This window comes from Notolabrus celidotus, chromosome 13 (genome assembly GCF_009762535.1).
Source record: "Notolabrus celidotus isolate fNotCel1 chromosome 13, fNotCel1.pri, whole genome shotgun sequence".
Lineage (NCBI taxonomy): Eukaryota > Metazoa > Chordata > Actinopteri > Labriformes > Labridae > Notolabrus > Notolabrus celidotus.
This window is the reverse complement of record NC_048284.1, coordinates 18,316,904-18,329,854: the sequence shown is the minus strand read 5'-3', so window position 1 is coordinate 18,329,854 and position 12,951 is coordinate 18,316,904. Positions and strand designations below refer to the sequence as shown.

Here is a 12,951-nt window from a genome sequence, read left to right as displayed (position 1 = left end):
GTGTGCGCACTGCAGCTTCCACTCCATCCTTCTCTCATCAGGTTCTATATCAGTGAGTCAAGTCAGCCTACGTCACAGTTAGGAAGTCTCAACAGTGAGCCTTCAAAATATGACTGAGGATTTTTCTGCTGAACAAACTAAAAAACAATTGAATTATGAATACAGACATTGTATTTCAATACCTCTTCATTAAAATGTTTGAGTTAAAACAAAGAAAGGGAAATATAATTTTGCTTTTATAGCCAAATTTATACACAGCTGCAATTCAAAATATTTGTTACAGCACAAATATGGGTTGTTGTATCTTACATTTGCAGTATATTCAGTTGTTGTATTCTCTGTTTGTAGCATTTTTCTGTCCTTGTGTTTCATGTTTGTAATATTTTTCAGTTCCTGTGTTTCATGTTTGTTGCATTACCAGTTTTGTATTTCATTTATACTTTGTATGTTATGTTTGTTTCATGTGGACCCCAGGAAGAGTAGCTGCGGCGTTAGTGGCAGCTAATGGGGGTCGGAAAAAAGGAATAAAGGAATCATTGCTATGTTATTTAATTTATCTGTGTTATACATTTTCTTTACTGAGCTGATAACACGGTTCTAGTAAACATTAGCTGTGCCTGTGAAAGTTTTCAACACCAGAAACATGTCATTATATGTTCAGTCACTCTCTCTCTTTTTTTTTTAACGAATATTTTTATTGCACAATATCATTGTATACGGTCCATATTGACAAATAGAAGAAATTGTATTTTTCATTTTTTGTACAATAACATAACAGCAGCCTAAGAGAACATACAATCATATTAATAAGAATGAATATTATTTAGAGGATTTTGTATACATTTTCTTTACTGAGCTGATAACTCGGTTCTAGTAAACATTAGCTGTGCCTGTGAAAGTTTTCAACACCAGAAACGTGTCAGTAAATGTTCACTCTCTCTCTTTCTCTCTCTCCCCCTCTCTCTCTCTCTCTCTCTCTCTCTCTTTTAAAGAATATTTTTAATTGCACAATATCATTATATACGGTCCACATTGACAAATAGAAGCAATTTTATTTTTAAATTTTTGTACTATAACATAACAGCAGAATATTATTTAGCGGATTTTGTAAATAATAATGGGCAAATAATAATAATGCAAAAAAAAAAAAAAGGTGTAAAATCAAGACTCATGTTTGAGGTTAAAAATAAATAAAAAGAAAATTCAAGTCATGTTCAGTCTCTTTAAGTATTGCCCACCTAGGCTATTACTTTGAAAAGCTGCGACCGGAAGTTAAGTCCCCCCCCCCTCTCCCCGCTCTGGTCTGCGTTGACACCGGCCATCCAGCACAGAGCAGCCCCGTATTCAGCCGTATTCACAGATCCCAGCTCTCCCAGTTCCTGCTTCCGCCGCAGCATTTCTACTCTATTTTCTGGAGCAACAAATCTCGGCTGCCGCTGCGTCACACCCAGAACCTCAGCAGCCCCGGTCGGATGCCGCTGGATGCCGGTGTACCATGCCGAGGTAGGTGATAATAATAACCGTGCTGCATGGCGGAAATGTAAGAGAGGTAGAGGCAGCGCTCAGATCATAGATCCCCCCCCTCCTCCTGCTGCTTCATCCCGGCCTGTTGACTGCGCCGCTGCTGCTGGGATGACGGTGACCAAATAGCGGTCACGGTAGGTAGGAATGTCTGGTCCCGTTATAACAAGGCTGCTATTCGGGTATGTTTGACAAGGCTGCACCGTTACTTCCATCCATATAGACTCCCCGCGCTCTCCTTTGTTGCTTATTTGCGTTTGGGGAAGCAAGTGGAGATGTTCAAAACAATCCACTATGCATGTAAGGGCTGCTGCAGATACCCTGGTTCTCAAAAACCCGCATTTTGATCCAGCCCTGGACAAATCGTGGTTTGATTTGGCAGCCTTGGTAAAGCTAACGACATCAACATTGCTGGACGCGAGTAGCCTGTAAGCTAGCTGTCTGTCTGTGTGCGTTTGTTTCTGTTTCTCTCAACATCAAATGACAAGGGGGGGAAAAGCGTTTGACCTCCACCCCTTCGCTCATATAATACAGCCACATGACATGCAGTAGGTCAGTGGTTGACACTTGTATGTTTCCTGGTGGTGTGCGATCACGCTCTTCATTGTGTTTAATGTGTAACGAGCAGACAAAGCAGCTGCCTGTGTTTTCAGCATCAGTGCACTGCTGCCAGGATCAGACACCGCTTTGTAATAATCACCACAGCCAGGCGTGCGTTTGTTTTCAGTATCTGGAGGTGTGGTTAACGTGTAATAATAATAAGGCCTTCTGCTATGTGATTATGAAATTAGACTGCTCAGCTAGAGTCCTTGCTGCCTTCAGCATCACATCAGGGCAGTCTGATGGAGCAGGCAGGGGGATTTCTGCCTCCAGTCCTCTCCTCACACACTCTTTACACATCTGATGTTAAGATAGATGGCAGCAGTAACATACACAGACAGTGGATGTGTTGTTTCTTATTATTATTTAAGAGTAAAGGTGTTCATATACAGGTAGTAGAAGACTGTAACACATATAAATCAAGTGAAGACCGATTAAATAAGATAGACATACCACACATACAGAAGACAGGACAAAAGTACAATCTATATAAAGTAAATACACTCATAACAAAAACAAAACCAGCTAGAGTCCTTGCTGCCTTCATCATCACATCAGGGCAGTCTGATGGAGCGGGCAGGGGGATTTCTGCCTCCAGTCCTCTCCTCACACACTCTTTACACAGCTGACGTTAAGATAGATGGCAGCAGTAACATATATATTTTTTATTATTCAAGAGTAAAGATGTTCATATACAGGTAGTAGAAGACAGTAACACATATAAATCAAGTGAAGACAGTAGTGTTGTAGTCAAGACCACATTAACCGAGACCAGAGTGCCCCTAGACCAAGACAAGACCAAGACATTTAGGGATCGGGACCGAGTCAAGACCAAGACCAAGGCAGGGCAAGACCGAGCCAAAAGACCAAGACCATATATATCAATGAAAAATCATCATGAGAGTTAACAAAATCAAAGACTCCTGTTTATTTTATTTTGGGTTTGCTTTAAATACAATTAACAGCAACAAACAAGGTTTGGTTTTCGTCCTCATTAGTTTAACCTTCCCTTTTGACATGGACACAGAGTGCATCAGTGGTGGTCTCGACCGGTCTTGATTTAAAATATGGTGTCCTCCCAGTCCTAGACCGAGACAAGACTGAGTAAAAATGCTTTCGATTCCAAGACGAGACCGAGACCTTAAATAAGTAGTCTCAAGACCGATCTCAAGTACTATAACACTAGAAGACAGATTAAATAAGATAAACATATACATACAGAAGACAGGACAGCAATACAATATATATAAAGTAAATACGCTAATAAGAAAACAAAACAAAACCAGCCAGAGTCCTTGCTTCCTTCATCAGCACATCAGGGCAGTCTGGTAGACAGGTCAGGGTGATTTCTGACTCCAATCCTCTCCTCACACACTCTTTACACTGCTGACGTTAAGATAGATGGCAGCAGTAACATATTCAAGAGTAAAGGTGTTCATATACAGATAGTAGAAGACAGTAACATATATAAATCAAGTGAAGACAGTAGCATTGTAGTCAAGACCACATTAACCAAGACCAAGATATGACCAAGACCAGAGTGCCCCCAGACCAAGACAAGACCAAGACATTTAGTGATTGAGACCAAGTCAAGACCAAGACCAATGCAGTGCAAGATTGAGACAAGACCAAGACCAAGACCATATATATCAATGGCAAATCATCATGATTGTTGACAAAATCAAAGACTCCTGTTTATTTTATTTAGGATTGCTTTAAATACAATTAACAGCAACAAAAAATGTTTTGTTTTCGTCATTGTTAGTTCAAGTTTTCTGTTTTGAGAAATGTCGGGGGTCTCTCTTATCACAGTAATGACAGGGACTCCAAGACGAGACTGAGACCTTAAATAAGTAGTCTCAAGATCGGTTTCGAGACCAAGACCGATCTCGAGAACTACAACACTAGAAGACAGATTAAATAAGATAAACATATACATACAGAAGACAGGACAACGATACAATATATATAAAGTAAATACACTCATAACAAAACAAAACCAAACCAAACCAAAACCAGTTAGAGTCCTTGCTGCATTCATCATCACATCAGGGCAGTCTGATGGAGCGGGCAGGGGGATTTCTGCCTCCAATCCCCTCCTCACACACTCTTTACACAGGTGACGTTAAGATAGATGGCAGCAGTAACATGCACAGACAGTTGATGTGGGGTTTGGCGTCATGGCTGGTGAAACTAGGAGCTTGGGTCATCCATTAGGAGATGCAAACCTCAAGAACAATGTAAAAGTGCTATTATGGCTTGTGATGTGTACTAATGGATGAAGAAAATGACGATTCAGATGAGTATTGCAATACTTGGTGTGGCAATCGTATTTTTATATATGGACCCCTGTTATGGATCATTCTTCTTTAAAAATAATTTATCCAAAATTGCAAAGAAGAATAAGCTTTTTATTGATTTTTTTCAACAGAAATTCACTGTAAAGCTGGGGTTGGTAGTCAGATTTAGATACACATTTTGTTATACTGGTTAAAATTATCTTTATGTCCCGATGGCAATCAATACATAATGTGTTCTTAAAAAAAGAGTGAAAAAAGCTGCTATCTACAGCCGGAGTAAATCTGGGAAAAAAACTAGGGATGCAACGATATCACAATCTCACGGTACGGTATCGTCACAGTATTAAGGCCACGGTACGGTATTGTCAAAAAAAAAAATAAGATGACTTTTGAAAAAATGTCATAGAGTGGAAAATTAAGTGCCAGGAATGATAAGGATAAACACACTTACTGTAATTGAACACAAACATAATGCTCAAATGTTCTAATCACATTTATTACTACCAACTAGGGCTGTCAAAATTGCTCCAAAATGACATTCGAATATTCGCTCTAAGAAACCCTTAGGTTCGAACCATTTGAATATCTACATTTGCGCATTATGTCAATAATAGGTGGACAAACTAATACAAGGAGACATAACTACTTGTATATGTATTTTTATTTAAGATATAACATGCCTAAAACATACCTACACTTAAAAACAAGTAAAGGACCTAATGGTCTTTAGCGTAACACCTTTAAGACCGTAGACCTCTCGCTCGCTCGCCCCCCTCCCCCCTCTGTGCGCAATGCGCTGAGTGAGTGCTGAACAGTCTATGGTGCTGAACAAGACTTGTGAGAGCAATTAAAGGTCCCGACTCTTGTCCCTAATATAGGCAGGCTACATTCAGTGATTGAAGCAAATATTATTAACATTAATTGAAGTTAAAGTTAAAAACGAAAAGGTAGTCCAATTACATTCTTGGCTGCATTTTATCCCAGTGTCACTGATTGTCGGGCTCTTTTAGTCCACTGTCAATGTAGGGTCTTAGGCCTATTTGTCAAAAACACAAGACAGTCCACATGTGAAGAGGCCCGATCTCTTTTTATTCACTGTATTCCCAGCGGAGGAAAAGACGCGTTCAGAGCGCACTGAGGATCCGGGGACGGAAAGATTTCTCTCTGCCGTCTGCTTCACGCTGTTCATGTGTGACTCCTGTGACCTGTCCCTGACCTGTCATGCAGTGCGCCCACTCTCAAAGCAGCTGCCGATGTGTTTTTTTTCCACAGTCGAATATTAATTTTCATAATCGAATCTCCGTTTTTTTCGACTCTCCGTTTTTTTCTAATATTTGAATTTAGAATATTCGTTGACAGCCCTACTACCAACAGGTCTTTTCAAGTGTAATGAGCAGTGCAGGCACGTCCAGTGTTACAAGCAAAGTAGTAGCAAGTAACAAGCAAATAAAAAAAAAAATCCCTTTTAAATCCCTCATTGTCCACCACTGAAAACGGCTGCAGGGGGATGATTCATCAAGTGCCTTCTCATATTACTTGTACTCCCTGACTCGTAGACTATCGCGGTCTGGCAGTGTCTGCAAACAGTTTTTTTTGCATGTCCGTCATGTTTTCTGCTCGATCGTTTTTGTTTACTGCAAAACCAAAATGCGTCCATACTTCAGTTTAAACTTCGCAGGAGGTTCCACTAGTTTAAGTTTTCCGCTCTGCTCCCCCTCTGTGCTTTCCGTCATCTCTTCCTGCACTGCGCAGGGGATCATGGGAGATGATGTTTGCTTCTCAGACCGGCCCACTCAATGGCGCCAGAAAAAAACTACACTAGCGGGAGTTCTCCGAGTCACTGTTTGATACCGTCACATGCCACGGCATTATTGTGAGAATTTTGATACCGAAATACCGTGATATTTACAATACCGTTACATCCCTAGAAAACACCAAACTATCCCCGCCTTTTGGAGCCAAATTATGAAACCAATCAAATCCCATCCTGCCGTTCTGCCCGCCTCCTGCGCGTACATTTCATGTTTGTTTGTGTTTTTAACTTTCACTATGATAATGTTTTTTGTGTTTTCTTACCGCTGAATGAGACTGACCACATGAGTTGACGTAGTGCAAAACACAAACGATGTGCTGAGGACCGGTTTTGAATCAGTCACGATCATATGGTCACGAAGCAGCGGCGCTTGTGCATGTGTTGGTCTGGAGGAGCTCCGAGGGGAGGGTGGAGGGATTAGATGGAGTCCTGAGGAAATGCTACACTCAAATTCACGCTAGTTTTACGTGACTACAAGCCCTAGCTTTAAATAAGGGCCTACATAACTTGTTTTGTGTAAACCAGTAGCTGTAATAGTAGAGTCATTCATTAAGGACAATGTAGACTGGATTACAAGTTCAGTTTTTCATGTTAAGACAACACTAAGGCCTTGTAATGCCAATTTTGGTCAGTCTGTTCACTTTTGAGTCCGGTTTGGTTGCAATAAAAATAGGGTTAATAAAAAGCATCATAGCACAGTATTGTTATCATGATACTTAAAGGTGCAGCGCGTAGTATTTAGTGGCATTTAATGGAACAGACTTGGTAGGTTTTGAATATAATTTTCCTAAGTTTGTCTAAATTGTTGCATAATCACCTGAGTATAAAAGTCCTTTCGTCTCAGTAAAATTCAAATGAGCCTTTTATAACTACAGAGGAGCCGTCCCCTTCCATAGAGGCCTATACCTTGCACCCTCATGTTTCTACTGTAGCACAGAACAGACAAACTAGAAGCATACATGTTTTTGTATTTAGTGAGTAGCCACACAAAAAGCAGCGGTTGGAGGAAGAAGAGGAGAGGGGTTATTGAGCACTAAAGAAGGAGGGTCATACTCATATTGCATCACAGGAGCTTCTTGTCCTCAAAAGCCACCATTGCTTCATCGACCTTAAGGTTGAGCAGAAGAGCATTACAGTCTAGAATCTGACCAGTACATATTGCTTAATATTCCCATTTCTAAACTGTACCTTTAGTTAAAAACTGCAACAATATTGCATAGGGACTTAAGAATAGTGATAATATTGTTATGTCAGGCCTTGGGTGATTCCCTCTGCAACTGCTGACATTTCAAACTCTATGCGTAGGAGTGGCTGTAAAAATGTCATACAATCATAACTGAAGGAGTCACGGAACAACAAGCTGTATTGTTAATAAGATAGATTCCATATTAAATAAGTGCAATACCAGCTTATTTCTATTACAAACATCGATTTGCGGTTGTTTTTTCCCACTTAAGTGTGGTATTTCATGTGACTCCATTTTTCCAGCTAATATCAAAAGACGTATTTCATCTCTGTCAGGCTCACTGTGATTTGTCTTCCGATGACAGTTTATTGTTTGACAGTAAATTATAAGCCCATATGGGGCTTGTGTCGTGCCACAATTATCCCCAAGTCTCGATCAATTTACAGCCAATACCCATTGTGTACTCATTTGAATTGTAGGTGCTGACAAGGGAGAAACTCAACACCAAAGGACAACTAATGCATCATTAATGTTATCTAATAAAGTCCGCCTTGGTAACTGGGAAGAGATTGATTGAGTTAGTAGCCCTAACCCATTCATGAATAAGTAAACAGCTGCATATATTGCGGCGACAGCACTCTATGCTACGGTAGGGAGAACTCCGTCTTGGATTCTAGCGGCAAGGAACTGTCCTACTTCTGATGGATGCATGTTTGAATATGAACTGTTATAAACTGTCAGGGGCTAATTATTTTACATAAAGCAAAGTGACTCATGCTTTGGCAACAAAACCACTGTGATCTGGGCTTTGCCATTTTTGGAACGGATAGGCATAGCCATGGGTGGACCCATTTATTTCAGCCAAGTGATTACATTAGAGCAGTTCATTCGGGGCTGTGTAATTTTTGATGAAGCACTTAAATAAAATAGTAGTGATAACACTCAAGCTAACCCTTGAAATTTATTTGGCAGGTTTGAAGTTATTTTAGCAGAATGCCTCCCAGATTGTGTTGTTTCTGCTTTTTGAGCTGATTGCTTTGGACAAATGCTGCATTTGCTACCGTGTAGCTACTGCAACACATGATTCTGCATCTATAATACAAGAGAGGGAGCTTTCTAGAGAAGTAGCCCTCCCTCCCTTCCTCTAAGCTAGTCTATTTTCTCTCCATTCTGTTCTTTCCTTCCCCTTCCTCTCTCACTGCCCCTTGTGCTTCCACCTTCCTTGCCTCATGCCACTGTCTGTCTTCATTTTTTGACTAATGACTTCATTAAACATATTAGTGTTGCTCTGCCAAAGAGGTTAGATGCAGTGCGCCGAGCAAAAAATGGGCGGTGACTCATTTCATACTTTTATCTGTATTAAACACAGTGCACATTCGTCACGTGGCAAGCTCCATTTTTCTGTTTGGTTTACCACAGCAAGCCACTGCCGAGTGGAGTTTTATTTAAAATAGCAGTCGGATTTGTTTTTCATTCCAATTCTGCCTGCAATAGCAGCCTGTCACCTGCACAGCAAGTGCCTCTGTTTGCATGAAAAGCCATTCTAATTTCAAGCATCACAGTGTTTTTGGCGCTCAGTACAGTGTGTGTATAATGCTTGATATTGGCTCCAGCGTGCTGTTTTTACATCCCCTTTTTTTCTGCACACTGTTGTCCCAGATATATCCTTGTTTTCTGGAAACGTCAGACGGATGAGAAGAGAAGGCTGAATTGAGCTACGAAGGAAACAAACAACACATTTTGAAGACATGTCCCCGGTTTGGGGGGGCTCATGCTATAAAAACACAAAGAATATTGAAGTGAAGAGGGCTATGCAAGACATGGCAATGCTTGTTGCGAGCAGCTGTAACAATGCAACCAAAAGAGGACGGCTCTTCTGGAGGCATTGTTTAGTCGGCATTGTTAATCTCTGTGCAGGGGTTTTCTGCTCCCAGATTCCAGGCAATATACTGTAAATAGAGCAGGAACGGCTGAAAAGAGGCTTTTCCCTTTGTTGTTTCTGCTTTGAGGAAGGAGAAGATGGTAATTTTTACATATGGAAACATATTCACACCCATTTCAGAGTCATAATATCAAAGACTTGATTTATCAAGACAAGAAAGTGTAGCTGGTTCATGCATATAGTTCATCGAGCTACCACAGTATGTCTAGTGTTGGCATTTGGGATTTTTCATGTGAGACTCAGGTGTGGCGGTTTCTGTCTTCTAGGCTTTTAAAGACAACAGGAAAGACAAGGAAAAAGATGTAGATGACTTTATTGAGAATCTTAGTGATGTTTTTTGCATTAAAGAAGGGACTTTAAAGCCAGCCAACTGCTTGTGATGCGCAGGAACACACCTGTAGTCTTTAGTTCTGCTACTATTGCTGAATGCAGCCTTTCTAAAGGGCAAAATCTGCAGGAAAAAAGCCTTTCTGCAATCACTCTTCTCCTGCACTCATCCTACCGGAGGGCCATTATTATCTGTATTGTAAGACAGAGTGTCTGTCTTGTGATTGTAAGAGCCAATCACAGGGCGAGTAAGGGGCAGGTTTCCATGGAGAAAAGCAGGCCGGGCCATGAGGCGGCTGAAGCTCAGCTAGAGCGGCGTAGCCTGATCCAAGCTGATAGCATTCTCCTGCAGCAGCCAAAGAAAAGGCCCCAGCAGGCCTGCCCTGCCTTCTGCCTGTCCAAATGTCTCACTGCATGTCTACCTGTCTTACTCAGCTGAATGTCTGAAGACAGGGGAGAGTTCTGAATAGGGATTCAGTCGGACAGGCACAATAGAAGCGTGGCCCGATAGCCATGCGGCATCAGATTGGATTTGTGTAGGCACTGGATCTAGTTCACATAAAGCCTAAGCCACGTCTAACTTGGGAGCATGTGAAAATGTGGGTCAAGTTTGGGTTGAGGGGTAGACCAGTCAGAGTTCCTGACCTGGAATCCCCCCTCCAAGAGTGTGCTGCCCGTGCGATGTTTGGCCCTGCAGGGAGGCAGCCCATTCTGCAGTGCACTCACATCATGAAGGATGTGGTTTTGTGTGTGCGTGTTAGTGGTGCAACGGATCATCGTTGATCCGTGATCCGTACGGATGCCTCTCCACGGTTCGGCACAGACGTGGTCCGCGGATCAGTTGATGAAAAAAGTTGCGCGTGTTCACGTGATGACCACATGTTCAATTCCCACTCACTCGTCAAGCGCAGCGGTAGTCATGGCAAGTGAAGGAGCAGAGAAACTTGAAAAACCTCCTGCATGTTCTGTCACATGTATGGGAGCATTTTGGTTTCCCTGTGAAATACAGTGAATGCTGAATGTGCTTGAGCCACGTTATGAAATTCCGTCGCGCATCCACTAGACCAGAGGCCGCGGGCCGCTTCCGGCCACCTATTTGTGGCCCCCGAACTGTTATTCCTTCACTCTGTGTTTTGGTCGGGTCACCTTGTGTTTACCGGGACTTGTCTCCATGTCAATGATACGCAGACAGCCTGTTAATGGGTCACTTAGAGTTCAATGCTGCGAGTGAAATCTTTAACTTTCACTTTCGTTGGAGCAGTTCACACATTGGCACTTTGCCAGCTGTAGGACCCTAGAATGCACGAAAACGGTGTGTTCCAAGTTTGCAGCTCAAAGAAAAGTGGACGGTGAAAATCAACGATTGAAAGAAGAATGGAGTGAAACTTTTGAAGTTCCTCTGCTCCTTCACTTGCCATGCCATGAAATGTAGTGAATGAGGCAGGACTGGGCCCACAGATAGGGTTTTATTTTATTGGCAAAAGTTTAAAAGTGTTTTACAAAATAAATGGAGGGACAAATTTGTTTTTTTCTTTTTTTTTTTTTTTTTTTTTTTTGCTGATCCGAAAAATGATCCGATCCGTGACTCAAAACCGTGATCCGATCCGAACCATGAGTTTTTTGATCCGTTGCACCCCTAGTGCGTGTGCATGCGCAGTGCATTTGCTTATGTGTGCTTCTTTTGCTGTATCTTGGGGAGTTATTGCGGCTGCAGCCTGAGCTGGGAAGTAGGTCTTATGACATTTCTTCTCGGCTCATTGGAGCCGTCCAGAATTGGGCATGTACCCATCCAGAGGCATCTCTAAACCTCTCCTTCCTCTTTTATTTGTCCTTTTTCAAATAGAAACACTCGCCTGCCCCCTTGTCACACTACCTTATGTTGACCTTTGCATTTATTGGTGTCTGTTCACATGCACATGTATCTTTTCTCTTTGTGTATTCTTGTATTTTCTTTTATAAGTCTCTGTGAATGCTGAGCACCAGAACAAGGAGAGTACAGTGAAGTTTGTGGCACCTCCCCTGCATGAGGAACTGAATCCACATGGGTATGACACACTGAGAGTTTTTAGCTCACTGGAAGTTGCTGAGGGACTCAGTGTTGGACACAAACAACCCCCCCCCTTTTACTCTCCCTGCCAACCACCCAACCACCCACCCACCTACAAAAGTCCCCTGATGCTCAGTGCCCATGGCCCATCAAACAGCCTTTTCAGGCCCTTAGAGTCCACAGCTCAGACCAGGATCAGAGCAGACATGAAGGGCCAAAGGGATTCAGGGATGCTGCTAAAATTCTCCACCGTTTGACAAGATACTGCTCAGTCTTGACCTTTAGCCACCCCACAGCGCCAAACTTAAAACAAGATCAAAACCAACTCTTGTCTGTAAAGATCTCTTTTCAGTTCTCCTGAAAGTACAAAAACACGCACCACTAGTGGCATCTTCAGATGGATGGGACAGAGATTTGAAGTGTGGAAAAAGGCAGATGGGTACGATGGGTGAAATTAGGAGAGAAGAGAGAGGTAGTAATTGGGACAGCTGTGCAGCTTGAGGCGTAAGCAGTCAGATCACCCACCTCACTCCCTTCCCCTCCTCCTCCCCGAGTTCTCCCCTCCCCAAAAAATAAAAAGCAGTGCCAGAGAGCCAGATGCTGGCTATTAGGATCTCAGTGACAATAGCCCAAATTCTCTTTGCAGCCAGAACACAGAACACTAGGCCCACAAGGACACACACACACACTCAGAACACACACGCACAGGGAAAGAAAAGATCATGAGCTCATCTGACAGAATTGGTGCATTTCCCACACTTGGTTAGAAAGGTTGTGTGACAGGCTTGCCTCTATGCAGAGGTTTGTGGATATTATTCTGTTTTCAGCTAGAGGCCCAAATTTCCATCAGTCACCCCACCTCCACCAAATCACATGAGGACTAATAAATGGCCTCTATTTAGCCTGTGCTACCTGATCCAGTGCTGGGTGGCCTGTGTGTGACCTGAACACAGGTCTAGAGAGAGTTCAACCCTAGGCACCTGCAAGGTGGGACCTGGACTGTGATGAAAGACCGGCATTATCTCCTTCACAGACAGGGGGGCTATTTATATCACTGGTGCCTCTCCTGGCTCCTGTAGGGTTTGTTTACTGTGTGTGTGTGTGTGTTTGTGTGTGTGTGTGTGTGTGTGTGTGTGTGTGTGTGTGTGTGTGTGTGTGTGTGTGTGTGTGTGCAGGAAGGGATTTTTGCTGTCACTGTATTGATCCCCAAGGGTT

The 12,951-nt window shown here is 42.5% G+C and overlaps 1 protein-coding gene across 3 annotated transcripts in view; it reads left to right on the top strand.

Annotated features, from left to right (window-relative positions):
- The first annotated feature begins 1,285 nt into the window (after nt 1-1,285).
- fut8b (fucosyltransferase 8b (alpha (1,6) fucosyltransferase)) overlaps nt 1,286-12,951 on the top strand; it is a 122,208-nt gene continuing 110,542 nt past the window's right edge. For 2 of the 3 annotated variants that reach the window (XM_034700002.1, XM_034699999.1), the window contains exon 1: nt 1,286-1,503. The gene's annotated coding sequence lies outside the window, so the exon portion shown is untranslated. Of the gene's footprint in view, nt 1,504-1,568; nt 1,659-12,951 lie in introns of those variants that run through there. The other variant, XM_034700001.1, reaches the window with a different exon arrangement.